Source organism: Manis javanica, chromosome 7, assembly GCF_040802235.1.
Source record: "Manis javanica isolate MJ-LG chromosome 7, MJ_LKY, whole genome shotgun sequence".
Lineage (NCBI taxonomy): Eukaryota > Metazoa > Chordata > Mammalia > Pholidota > Manidae > Manis > Manis javanica.
The window spans coordinates 61815850-61828590 of NC_133162.1; the positions used below are offsets into that span (position 1 = coordinate 61815850).

General features: G+C 34.4%; 1 long non-coding RNA gene across 1 annotated transcript in view; it reads right to left on the reverse strand.

Annotated features, from left to right (window-relative positions):
* Positions 1-12741, reverse strand: part of LOC140850577 (uncharacterized) — a 497739-nt gene that overhangs the window by 61674 nt on the left and 423324 nt on the right. The window lies entirely within an intron of this gene.

The following is a 12741-nucleotide window of genomic DNA, read 5'->3' on the forward strand; positions in this document are numbered from 1 at the left end:
GATTATTTAATCCTCATAAAACCCCTGTAACCTTTTACATTCTGAAGTTGACTTCTCATTCATATTAGTTGCCCAATACTTTGTCTCTTTTCTGTACTTTTTGAAAGGCATGAGAAAATTCTCTGCTTGCTTATTTTCTGTAGCAACCATTTAAGCTCTTCTATTTCATGTGCATGAAACACATCTTAAACTGTTGCCTCTTTTCTATTCTCACAATAGCCTGAGAAGTTGGTTAAGACTTCTCCCTGGTTTCATACTTATGAGACTCTGATATTCCATTCAAGGATAGCAGGCACTGTGCCAGAGAAGGGCATTAAGGGACTTTTGAATCAAGAAAGAAACAGGAAGAATAAAATAAATAAAGACAAACTAAATTTGAAACCTAATTTTGTTTCACACTTATTTTAAGTTCCTGGGCAAGTTAACTGAAGTCTCCAAGTCAAATTTCTCATTTTATAAAATATCTACTTTTTAAGACACTTGTATGACTTATGTGAAATCAGTATATAAATTATCCTAAAAGTAATAAAGCAAACAAATTTCTCTCAAGAAACATCTGTAGTAGCTTGCAAATATTAAATAATATCTAAGTTATCTGATACATGCTAATGTTAAAAAGTATTAGCCATTTAAATTTTGTTGTATTCTTTATATTGAACTTTTTGTGTTGTTTTACTTATATTATTTTTATATACTTACTTATTTTTCCTATTTGAGGTTTACCTGCACTCAGTATTTATAGTAAATTTATTTTCCATTCTCTGAACAATTTATTTTCCATAAAATATTCTATCATTCTTTTACCTTCTACATGTGGAAATTGGCTTGTTGGATTGAATTGGAATGAATTGAACCTTCTTAAGAATCCAGGCCATAAAAAAATAAATACATAAAGAAGGAAATGACAAATATCACACATCTCAGCACTTGAGGGAGAGTGGGAATGCTTAATATTTTGAGGTGTTTCCAGAATAGAAGGATGGTTGTATAGGTAGTAGATAAGTTGAATAGAATGGTAGGTAACCAGAAAACACATAATGTTTATAATAGGATTATGTCACAGATAATATTTGGTGACAAATTTTCATTCAATATTGCTGTGTGTTTGCTTTGATTTCTATTCACATACTATGAGGTAGTAATTTAAGCTCTGAGTCAAGCCTTTAGCCATGTAACTTCAGGCAAATTGCTTATTCTAAACATTGGTTTTTGCTCTGTTAAATAGACATGATAGTAATATTTGCTTCATATACTATGAACAAAAATAAATAAAACAAACATTTAAACATTTTTAGCCATTATTTTATTACAACTTAATTCTATAAAATATTTAGTATTTTTTTTACAATACTGACAAAATGTATTTTTATTTATGCCTTTCCAAACTTTCCTCTTTTCCTGAAATACAGTTTTAAGTTGAATTTTTATTTCTCAAAGCATATATGATTTAAAGGTTGTTAGGCATTGCCAAATGTCCTACGGAAAATTGTCCTTCAATAGCGTATGAGTGAATGTCACTTTCCTCATACAATTGCAGAACAACTATTTAAATTACTTGCCAAAATGTGAGGGGAGATGATATCCAATTATTTTTAATTTATATTACTTTAGTGAAGACAGTCTTTTTATCTTTTTACTTAATAGATAATTTGTACTACTTTGGTACATGGCCTGTTTGTCATTGCCTATTACCTTTTAGTTTACACTTTTTCATATTGCTTTCAGAAGTTCTTTGAAATATTAAGATTTTACATTTCCAAGTTTGCAGATTTTACTTGAACATTGCCTAAAATAGATTGCAAATTTCTCAGTTTTGGAAAAATCATTTTATTCTGAGATTAAAATACAGTATCAGAACATGAAAATAGTGAAGTAATGCCCTTTTATCTTTGACACTATTAACTGTACTCAGGCAACTATGATATAAACTTTATAGTGGGAGAACAGGATTATGATTAGGGATCTGATTTCCATCGCAGTTCTGTCCACATGCTATCTGTGACCTTGGGTAACTTATTTCATTTTCAACTCTAAAATTTAGCGACTTTATTATTCATGTTTTATGCTAACCTTCATTTTGTAAGGGTCTAATTAACATATATAAATACCTTTAAATTGTACAAGGAGTTAAGAGGTATAAAGACCTCAAGTGACTTTTCTGATGCTCTTTGTTATGAAACATGGCCTAAACAATTTTAATGTTAATATAACATGACATTTTATTGTCAATGCAATTCAACCATCATATTCACCAGGTGGTTTGAGGGAATGGTGGTGGTGGGTTTTAGCATAAGCAGTTAGGTATGCTTAGGCAACACCTTCATTTTCCTTTCAGGAGGAAGCTATCAAAAGAAAATCCTGTTTCCCATCAGATAAACTCTGCCATTGCTAGAGAAAGCTCTTGTTATCCCAGACTGCCAGTGAAAGGATGGGTGAGTGGTATGGAAACTTGGTCAAGGAAGAGGGTTCTAATGCAATAACGATAAGCATCATTTTTACTGATTAGTGAATGTGCTTTCTCGTTATCTCACCATCATCTATGTCGGTGCTGGGCTCATTTTTGGCTGGGATCTGTGAGTAAGCTGGACACCTTTTATGGCAGGGAACCGAGCTTCCACATTTGCATTAATTTATTAGTTAAAATAGTAATTTACAGAATGTGTGGGATTATTCTGAAAACTAGTTCTTCAGATGTTCTACCAAAAAAGGCATTCAATATTTTAATAAATGTGAGAAATTATGCATTATATATTTCCCAGTTCTGGATATATGTTTTTAATGTTTAATTAGGATTTTCACTTGAGTTAATTGTAGATTCCCAGGCAATTTTAAGAAATTACATAGAGAAATTCTATGTGCCCTTTACCTAGTGTTCCCCAAGGATGATGTCTCTAAAAATTATAGTGTATCACAACTAGAATATTTAAATTTATGTAGTCAAGATACAGACTGTTTCCATCATCACAGAATGCATAATATCTCCCTTTATAGCCAATGTTTTTTCCTAACTCCTGACAACCACTAATCTGTTCTGCATTTCTTATGATTTTATCATTTGAAGAATGTCATATAAATGGAACCACAGCATATGAACTTTTTAAGATTTTATTTCATTGAGAGTAATCCTCTGGATATTTGTCCAAGTTGTTGTGTGTGGTAACTTTCCCGTTATTTCTATTTCCCTTTATTGCTTTTCCATGGTATGGATGTGCCTGTTTTTAACCATTGACACACTGAAAGACATCTGGATTAATTCAATTTTTTTTGCTATTACAAATATACTGCTAAAAACATTCATGTACAGATTTTTATGTGAACCTAAGTCTTAATTTCTCTGTAATAAATGCCCCAAAGTACAGTTACTGGGTCATATGATAGTTGCATGTCTAGTTATATAAGAAGCTGTCAAACTTTTTGTGTCTAGCATAGTTTATTCCTACCAGCAATATATGAATGATCCAGTTTCTCCACATCCTTGCAAGCACTTGGTGTTGTCACTATGCTTTATTTTAGATATTCTGGTAAGTGGGGAAATATCTGATTGTGGTTTTAATTTGTAATTCTCTAAAGGCTAATGATGCTTAACATCTTTTAATGTGTTTATTTACATTCTGTATATCCCCTATTGTGAAATGGCTCTTCATATTTTTTTACACATTTTCTAATTGGATTATTTGTTTTGTTAGTGTTGAGATTTGAGAATTCTTTATACATTATAGATACTAATCCTTATTGGCTATGTTGTTTCCAAATATTTTCATTTATTTTGTAGCTTGTCTTTTAATCTTAACAGTATCTTATAAAAAATAAAACTTTTTATTTTGAGTAAGTTCAATAATCACTTTTTCCTTTTATGTATCATGCTTTGAGTTTCAAGTATAAAACTCTATGCCAAGTCACAGATCCCAAAAACTTTCTTTAGCTTTTTATCCTGAAAGTTGCATAGCTTTACATTTTACATTAAAGGTGGTAGTCAACCATTTTGAGTCAGTTTTTATATAACATGTACAACTAAGGTAAGATTCATTTTTTTGTAAAATTTATATCTATAGTAATCAATACTGTGTGCTATTAGTGAGGAATAGATATATAGATAAAGAGAATCAAACAGAGAACCCATCATAGGCTCACACAAATCTGCTGAACTGATTTTTTACAAAGGTACAAAAGCAATCAATGGAGTAAAGTCCTTTTAATAAGTGGTGCTGGAGTAGTGCACATTCTGTTGGGAATGTGACAGGGATTAAATATGTTATATCAATCTGGAGAGAATAGATATCTTTAGTATGTAGAGTTTTCCAATTCATGAACAAAGGATGTCTCTTCACTTATTAAACTCACCCTTGATTATGTTCATTAGCATTCTGTAGTTTGAAGCATATAATATTTGTAAAAATTTTGTTAGATTTAACTTCAATATTTTTTTTTTAACTTCAATATTTTATATGAGCTCTGGATATATATTCCTGCTATCCTAAATCCTCATTTGTTTTTAACATAAAACTTGAATTTAACCTCTAGTTTCTGAGGCTTCCTTATACCTGAATATTCTAATGTTCTCCTTTCATTATCAGCTCTGTTCCTAACTCAAATCACACTTGTCTAATATGATACCAGAAGGGCAACCTCATTTATTATAAATGACTAATTTTACTACACAATCCACTTCAGCTCCCTTTTTATTCCCAACATTCATTTTCTCTCATCTTAATTATTTCCAGCAGATGTAAATAATGTATGGAAATGAAAGTATAAAAACCATATGAACATCTCAATAGGTGCTGAAAAAGCACTTGACAAAATTTGATATCTATTAATGATAAAAACTCTCAACAAAATGGGTATAGAGGGAACATACTCCAATATAACAAAGGCCATATACAATAAACCCACACCTAATATCATTCTCAACTAGCAAAAACCTGAAAGCTTTTACTCTAATATCAGGAACAAGACAAGGATGTTCACTCTCACCAATTTTATTTAACATAGTACTGGAAGCAAAAGAGATTAAAGGCATCCAAATTGGTAATGAGGAAATAACACTATCACTATTTGCAGATGACATGATACTATATATATATGTATATATATAAAACCCTAAAGACTCCACCAAAAAACTATTGGAACTAATAACTGGATTCAGCAAAGTTGCAGGATGCACAATCAATATACAGAGATCTGTTGTATTTCTATATACTAAAAAAAGACTAGCAGAAACAGAAATCAGGAAAACAATTTCATTTAGAATTGCTTCAGAAAAAAGCAATAAAATACCTAGGAATAAACCTAACCAAGGAGGTGAAAGACCTATACACTAAAAACTGTAAGATACTCATAAGAAAAATTAAAGAAGACATAAATTGGAAATGTAATCTATCCCCTGCTCATGGAGAGGAAGAATAAATATTTTCAAAATAGCCATCCTGCCCAAAGCAATTTATAGATTCAATGTGATCCCAACCAAAAGATGAATAGCACTTTTCATTGAACTAGAGCAAATAATTCTAAAATTCATATAAACCCACCAAAAACCCTGAATAACCAAAGCAATCCTGAGAAACAGGAATAAAGCTGGGGGTATTACACTCCCTGACTTAAAGCTATACTACAAAGCTACAGTAAACAAAATAGTATGTTACAGGCATAAGAACAGACTCATAAATCAATGGAACAGAATAAAGAGCCCAGATATAAACCAAAACATATATGGACAATTAATATATAGTAAAGGAGCCATAAATATACAAAGGGAAAAAGACAGCCCCTTCAATAACTGGTATTGGAAAAATGACAGCTACACACAAGAGAATGAAATTGGATTACTGTCTAACTCCATACACAAAAGCAAACTCAAAATGTATCAAAGATTTAAATGTAGGATATGAAACCATGAAATTCTTAGAATAACACATAGTCAAAAATCTCAAACACAAGCACAAATATTTTTTTTCTGGACACATTTCCTTAGGCAAGGGAAACAGAATAAAAAATGAATGAGGACTACATCAAACTAAAAAGCTTCTGTACAGCAAAGGACATCATCAGGATAATAAAAAGACAACCTACAGTATGGGAGAATATATTTGTAAATGATTTAACTGATGAGGGGTTAACATCCAAAATATATAAAGAACACATATGCCTCAACACCAAAAAAACCCCACCAAATAACCTAATTTAAAAATAGGCAGAGGAACTGAACAGGCACTTTTCCAAAGAATAAATACAGATGGCCAATGGGCAACATGAAAAGATGCTCCATATTGCTAAACATCAGGGAAATGTAAATCAAAACAACAATGAGGTATCACTTTACACGTTAGAATGGCCACTGTCCAAAAGACAAGAAATAAGAAGTGCTCGTGAGGAGGTGAAGAAAAGGGAACTTTCTTATATTGTTGGTGGGAATTTAAATTGGTGTAGCCACTTTGGAAAGCAGTATGGAGGTTCTTAAAAAAAAAAAATAGAAATACCATTTGACCCAGTAAGTTCACTTCTAGGAATTTACCCAAAGAAAACAAAATCCCTAATTTGAAAAGATACAGGCACCCCTATGTTTATTGCCACATTATTTACAATAGCTAAGATATGGAAGCAACAAAGTGTCCATCAGTAGATGAATGGATAATGAAGATGTAGCATATATATAAAATGGAATATTATTCACCCATAAAGAGATCCTCTCATTTGCAACAACATGGATGTACCTAGAGGGTATTATGCTAAGTGAAATAAGCCTGACAGAGAAAGACAAATACTGTATGATTTCACTTATCTGTGGAATATAAAAAAAATAAAGCAAAATGAACAAATGAGTAGTGGACTTATAAACACTGAGAAGTGACTTGTGGTTACCATGGAGGAGGGATTGGAACCAGAGAAATGAAAGGACACACAAATTCTCAGTCATAATATAAGTTGGCTGCAGGGGTGGCAGTACAGCATGGAGAATATAGCCATTGATTCTGTGACATCTTCCTATGTTAATAGATAGTAACTGCAGTAGCTGAGAGGAAGATTTAATAATATGGGTAGCTGTTGAACTACTATGTTTTATACTTGAGAACAATATAAGGTTGTTTATCAATACTTCAATAAAAAAAGGAGAATGTAAATACAAGTTAATGAATTAAAGAGATATTACTTATGTTAAATAAAAAATAACCATAAAAAATTATTACTATAGTTTCCAGGTATCTCATGATTGAAGTCCCTAGAAATTTCTGAGTAGGGATGAAGTTAGGAGTGGGGTGTGGAAGAATAGATGTCTTCTATTATCAATGATCAACTTTTGAATAAAAGACTGTTTTAGATGTCTGAACCCAAGACTTAAGGAAATGTGTTGTTACTAACAGAGGCGACAGAAGTATACAGAAACATAGCTTCTCTCCATTTTAAATTCCTACACTGTCTTAATATTCATTAGTTTTATTAAATACTAATATGGAAGTTATAAGGTATTGTTTAGAAACCATGGTCCATCCACTTTTTTAAATTGATATATATAAGAATATCATTAATTATTAATATAAATATTTAATATTATACATTAAGTTTCCATATCTTATTTTCCATTTTTAGACTCTTAAACCTAGAGAAGTAGAATGTTACATGAACACAGTGATTTTTGCATTGCTGAAAATTCATCCCAACATCAGTCTTCAAAAAGTCAATTCATGAGCCTCCAGTGGCTAATATGTAGAAAGCCAAAACTGTGGGCACAGATGATGGTAGTCATGGTTTCCTGTTGGGATACATATTGATTGACTGGCAACTGTCAGCACTCAGGAATGCCAATGACACTGAAACTCTTTATACATTATTTAAGAGGATATAATAAGAAGCCTTTTATAATTAGCATCACTGTACAGTTCTTGTTTTTAAGAGCACTTGGAGTGGCATTACGATGTAAGCTCTATTTTAGAATGTTGCCTAAATATAATGTCTAATTGCCTAAATGGATTCCAGCTTTTTAGTTGCTATCATTATTAGAAATTCCAATAATAAGCAATGACTCTCAGGGAGATGTGCTTACCTCAGAGAATGAGAGCATTTTGTAGTGATTTCTAAATGTGCATTATGTCAAAAATTCATAAATATCTTCACCAGTAATGCAACTTCTCTGACGATTTCAGTTGATAAATGCACCTGAAGTCTATTGTCAAATAATTGAGAAAGTGAAACTTGCATGCCAAAATTATCCTAAATAGACTTAAAAGTTTTACAATGATTGAATTGTGTATATATTTTTTTAATTTGAAATAATTAAATATAATTAAATACTGTTTCTCTGTTGCACTAGCCACATTTCCAGTGCTCACTAGCTACATGTAGCTAGTATTGAGCATAATGGACAGTGCAAATATAACCCATAAAAAGAATCAGATGATTACAGAGATAGATACAAGATGATGGTGTGAGAGGTAAGACAGAAAACTCCTTCCAAAACCACATATAGCAAGAAAGTATAGTTAATACAACTAATCCTAAAACAGAGACAGGAGGGAAGGCTGTGCCAGGCTGAATATACCTGGAGAACAGAGCAGACCTCACAAGATGGGGTAATGTACCAAAGCCTAGATCTGGCGGGACACAAGCCCTACCCCCACCCAAGCTCACCAGTGGGAGGAGAAGAAACAGAGCTGGGAGCAGGTGTAAGCCTAAGATTGCTGAGCACCTGACCCTGGAGATCTGCTTTGGAGCACAGACCTGCATTGTGTGGTGGTCTGGAGGTTGGTGGGGTTGGGGAGCTGGAAAAGGCAGAGTGCTTGAGAGACTGGGATTCAGCCATTTGTGGAGGACAGCGATCCACATCCGGCCACTCAGGGACAAAGGAAAGCAAGCAGTCAGAGAGGCTTCCTAGCAGGGAGAGGGCAAGTGAAGGGGTGGGGTTTGCACAGAGCTTGCTGCACAGGAGAAGGGATAGGTGGACAAGGTTGTCTGGGAGCGCACTGCTCAGTAGGTTGGGAACTTTGAGGAGCTTCGGCACTCAATCCCCCTGACAGACTACTCAACTCTGATGCCCCCCACTGTGACACGCAGCCTACTGTGCCTTCCTCCTGGCCTGCCAGGCACAGGCTTGCAAACTGGCAGTCACTGCACTGGCATCAGCCACCAGAGGGAGTTCCTGTCTAAAACAGCTAGAGACACAAAGCACAGAGGCTTAATCCTGTGTGGTTGGCCCACTGGCTCTGACACTGGAGATGGGCATTGCAGCCGAGAAACAGGAAACAGCTCTTTCCTACACCAGGAACCAGCACCACTCCCCTGCGACCACCAACCTCACTCCAGGAGTTAGCAGCTCCAGAGACTAGAGATTCTGGGCAATAGGGGGCACCACAAAGAAATAGGAAATGTCAAAGGAACATGGTTGAGACCAAAATCTCACAAACCCTAGAAAAAGGGCCAGATAAACTGAACTCACCAATATTCCAGAAAAAGAGTTCAAAATAAAAATCATAAACATGTTCATGGAGGTACAGAAAAACTTCAAAAACTCAGGAACAAATTTAAGATGCAGATTCAATCATTAAGAAATTCCATATCTGAAATGAAACATACAATGGAAGGATTTAAAAGAAGATTAGATGTAGTAGAAGAGATGGTAAGGGGAATAGAAATTAGAGAAGAGGAACACAAAGAAGCTGAGGCACAGAGAGAAAAAAGGATCTTTAAGAATGAAATATTGAGAGAACTGTGTAACCAATCCAAACGGAACAATTTGCATTATAGGGGTACCAGAAGAAGAAGAGAGAGAAAACAGGACAGAAAGGAGATAATTGCTGAAAACTTCCCCAATCTGGGGAAGGAGATAGTTTCTCAGGCCATGGAGGTGCACAGTTCTCCCAACACAAGAGACCCAAGGAAGAGAACTTAAAAACATATGATAATTAAAATGGCAAAGATCAAGGAAAAAGACAGACTTTTAAAAGCAGCTAGAGAGAGAAAAAAAAGATCACATACAAAGGAAAACCCATCAGGTTATCATCAGATTTCACAACAGAAACCTTACTGGCCAGATAGGAGTGGCGTGATATATTTAATGCAATGAAAGAAGGGCCTTGAACGAAGATTACTCTACCTAGGAAGGTTATTATTTAAACTTGAAGGAGGGACTAAATTTTCAGATAAGCAAAAGCTGAGAGAATTTACCTCCCACAAAGCACCTCTAAAGTGGTGGGACTACTATAGATGGAAGTATTTTGGAGGGACTACTATAGATGGAAGTATTCCTAAGGCTAAACAGCTGTCACCAGGGGAAATAAAACCACAACAAAGTAGAAAAATTAATTACTAAGCAGGTGCAAAATAAAATCAACTTCCCCAAATTCAATCATGGGATAGACAAAGAGTACATGATATGATACTTAACATATAAAGAATAGAAGAGGAAGAAAAAGGAGGGAAAAAAAAAGAACTTTTAGGTTGTATTTCTAGTAGCATACTAAGTGAGTTAAGTTAGACAGATAGTAAGGGACTTACCCTTCAACCTTTGGTAACCACGAATCTAAAGCCTGCAATGGCAATAAGTACATACCTATCAATAATCACTCTAAATGTAAATGGTCTGAATGCACCAATCAAAAAACATAGAGTCACCAAAGGATAAAAAAAAAAGACCCATCTTTAGGCTGCCTACAAGAGACTCACTTCAAACCCAAAGACATACACAGACTGAAAGTAAAGGGATGGAAAGGATATTTCATGCAACCAATAGGGAGAAAAAAGCAGGAGTTGCAGTACTTGTATCAGACAAAATAGACTTCAAAACAAAGAAAGTCACAAGAGACAAAGAAGGATATTACATAATGATAAAGGGGTCAGTCCAAGAAGAGGCTATAACCATTATAAATATCTATGAACACAACACAGGACCACCTACATTTGCGAATCTAATACTAACAGAATTAAATGGGTAAATAGAATAAAATGTACTCATTTTAGGAGACTTCAAAACACCACTCACTCCAAAGGACAAATCAACCAGACAGAAAATAAGTAAAGAGACAGAGGCACTGAACAACGTATTAGAACAAATGCACCTAAAGGACATCTACAGAACACTCCATCCAAAAGCAACAGGATACACATTCTTTCAAGTGCACATGGAACATTTTCAAGAATAGATCATATATTAGGCCACAAAAAGAGCCTCAGTAAATTCATAAAGATTGAAATTGTACCAACCAGCTTCTCAGATCACAAAGGTATGAAACTAGAAATAAATTACACAAAGAAAAGGAAAAAATCCCATGAACACATGGAGTCTTAATAACATGCCAGTAAATAATCAATTGGTAAATGACCAAGTAAAAACAGAGATCAAGCAATATATGGAGGCAAATGAGAACAATAATACAAAACTGCAAAATCTGTGGGACACAGTGAAGACCATGCTAAGAGGAAAGTATTTTGCAATGCAGGCCTACCTCAGGAAAGAACAATCCCCAATGAACATCTAAACTCACAATTAACAAAACTAGAAAAGGAAGAACAAATGAGGACCTAAGTCAGTAGAAGGATGGAAATAATAAAGATTAGTGCAAAAATAAATAAAATTGAGAAGAATAAAAAAATGGAGAGAATCAATGGAAGCAGGAGCCAGTTCTTTGAGAAAATTAAACAAAATAAATAAACCCCTAACCAGACTTATCAAGAAAAAAAGAGAGTCTACACAGATAAACAGAATCAGAAATAAGAAAGAAAAAATCACTATGGACACCAAACATACAAAGAATTATGAGAGAATGCTATGAAAAATTATGTACTAACAAACTGGATACCTAGAAGAAATGAACAACTTTCTAGAAAAACAGAACCTTCCATGGCTGGCCCACAAAGACAAAGAAAATCTGAATAGGCCAATTACCAGCAACAAAATTGAACTGGTAATCAAAAAACTACCTAAGAACAAAACACCTGGATCAGATGGTTTCACTTAAGAATTTTATCAAACATTTAGTGAAGACCTAATATCCATCCTCCTTAAAGTTGTCCAAAAAGCAGAAGAGGAGGGAATACTCCCAAACTCATTCTACGAGGCCAACATCACTCTAATACCAAAATCAGGCAAAGACACCACAAAAAAAGAAAATTACAGACCAATATCCCTGATGAACATAGATGCAAAAATACTCAACAATATATTAGCAAACTGAATTCAAAAATACATCAAAAAGATCCTCCATCATGATCAAGTGGGATTCATCCCAGGGTTGCAAGGATAGTAAAACATTCGAAAATCCATCATCATCATCCACCACATCAACAAAAAGAAGGACAAAAACCATGCGATCATCACCATAGATGTTGAAAAAGCATTTGACAAAATTCAACATCCATTCATGATACCCTTCATCGTGCTCTTCAATGATTGGATCTCTGACCTGAACTCATTCCTGAGTTCTTGTATGTCTTTCCATACCTCCATTAGCATGTTAATGATTTTTATTTCGAACTCCCTTTCAGGAAGAGTCACGACGTCCATATCATTTAAATCTTTCTTGGGAATTGTAGTAATAATTTTACTCTGAACCAGGTTTCTTTGGTGTTTCATATTTGTATATGGCGCCCTCTAGTGTCCAGAAGCTCTATTCTGCAGCTGCTGAGCCTCTGAAGCAATGTCGGGAGTCGCAGGGGAGCAGTATTGGTGCGAGCTGTTTCCCACCTCCTAGCTGCTGTGCCTGTCTCCACTGCCTGAGCCAGTGGGTAGAGCACACAGATATAAGCTTTTGTCCC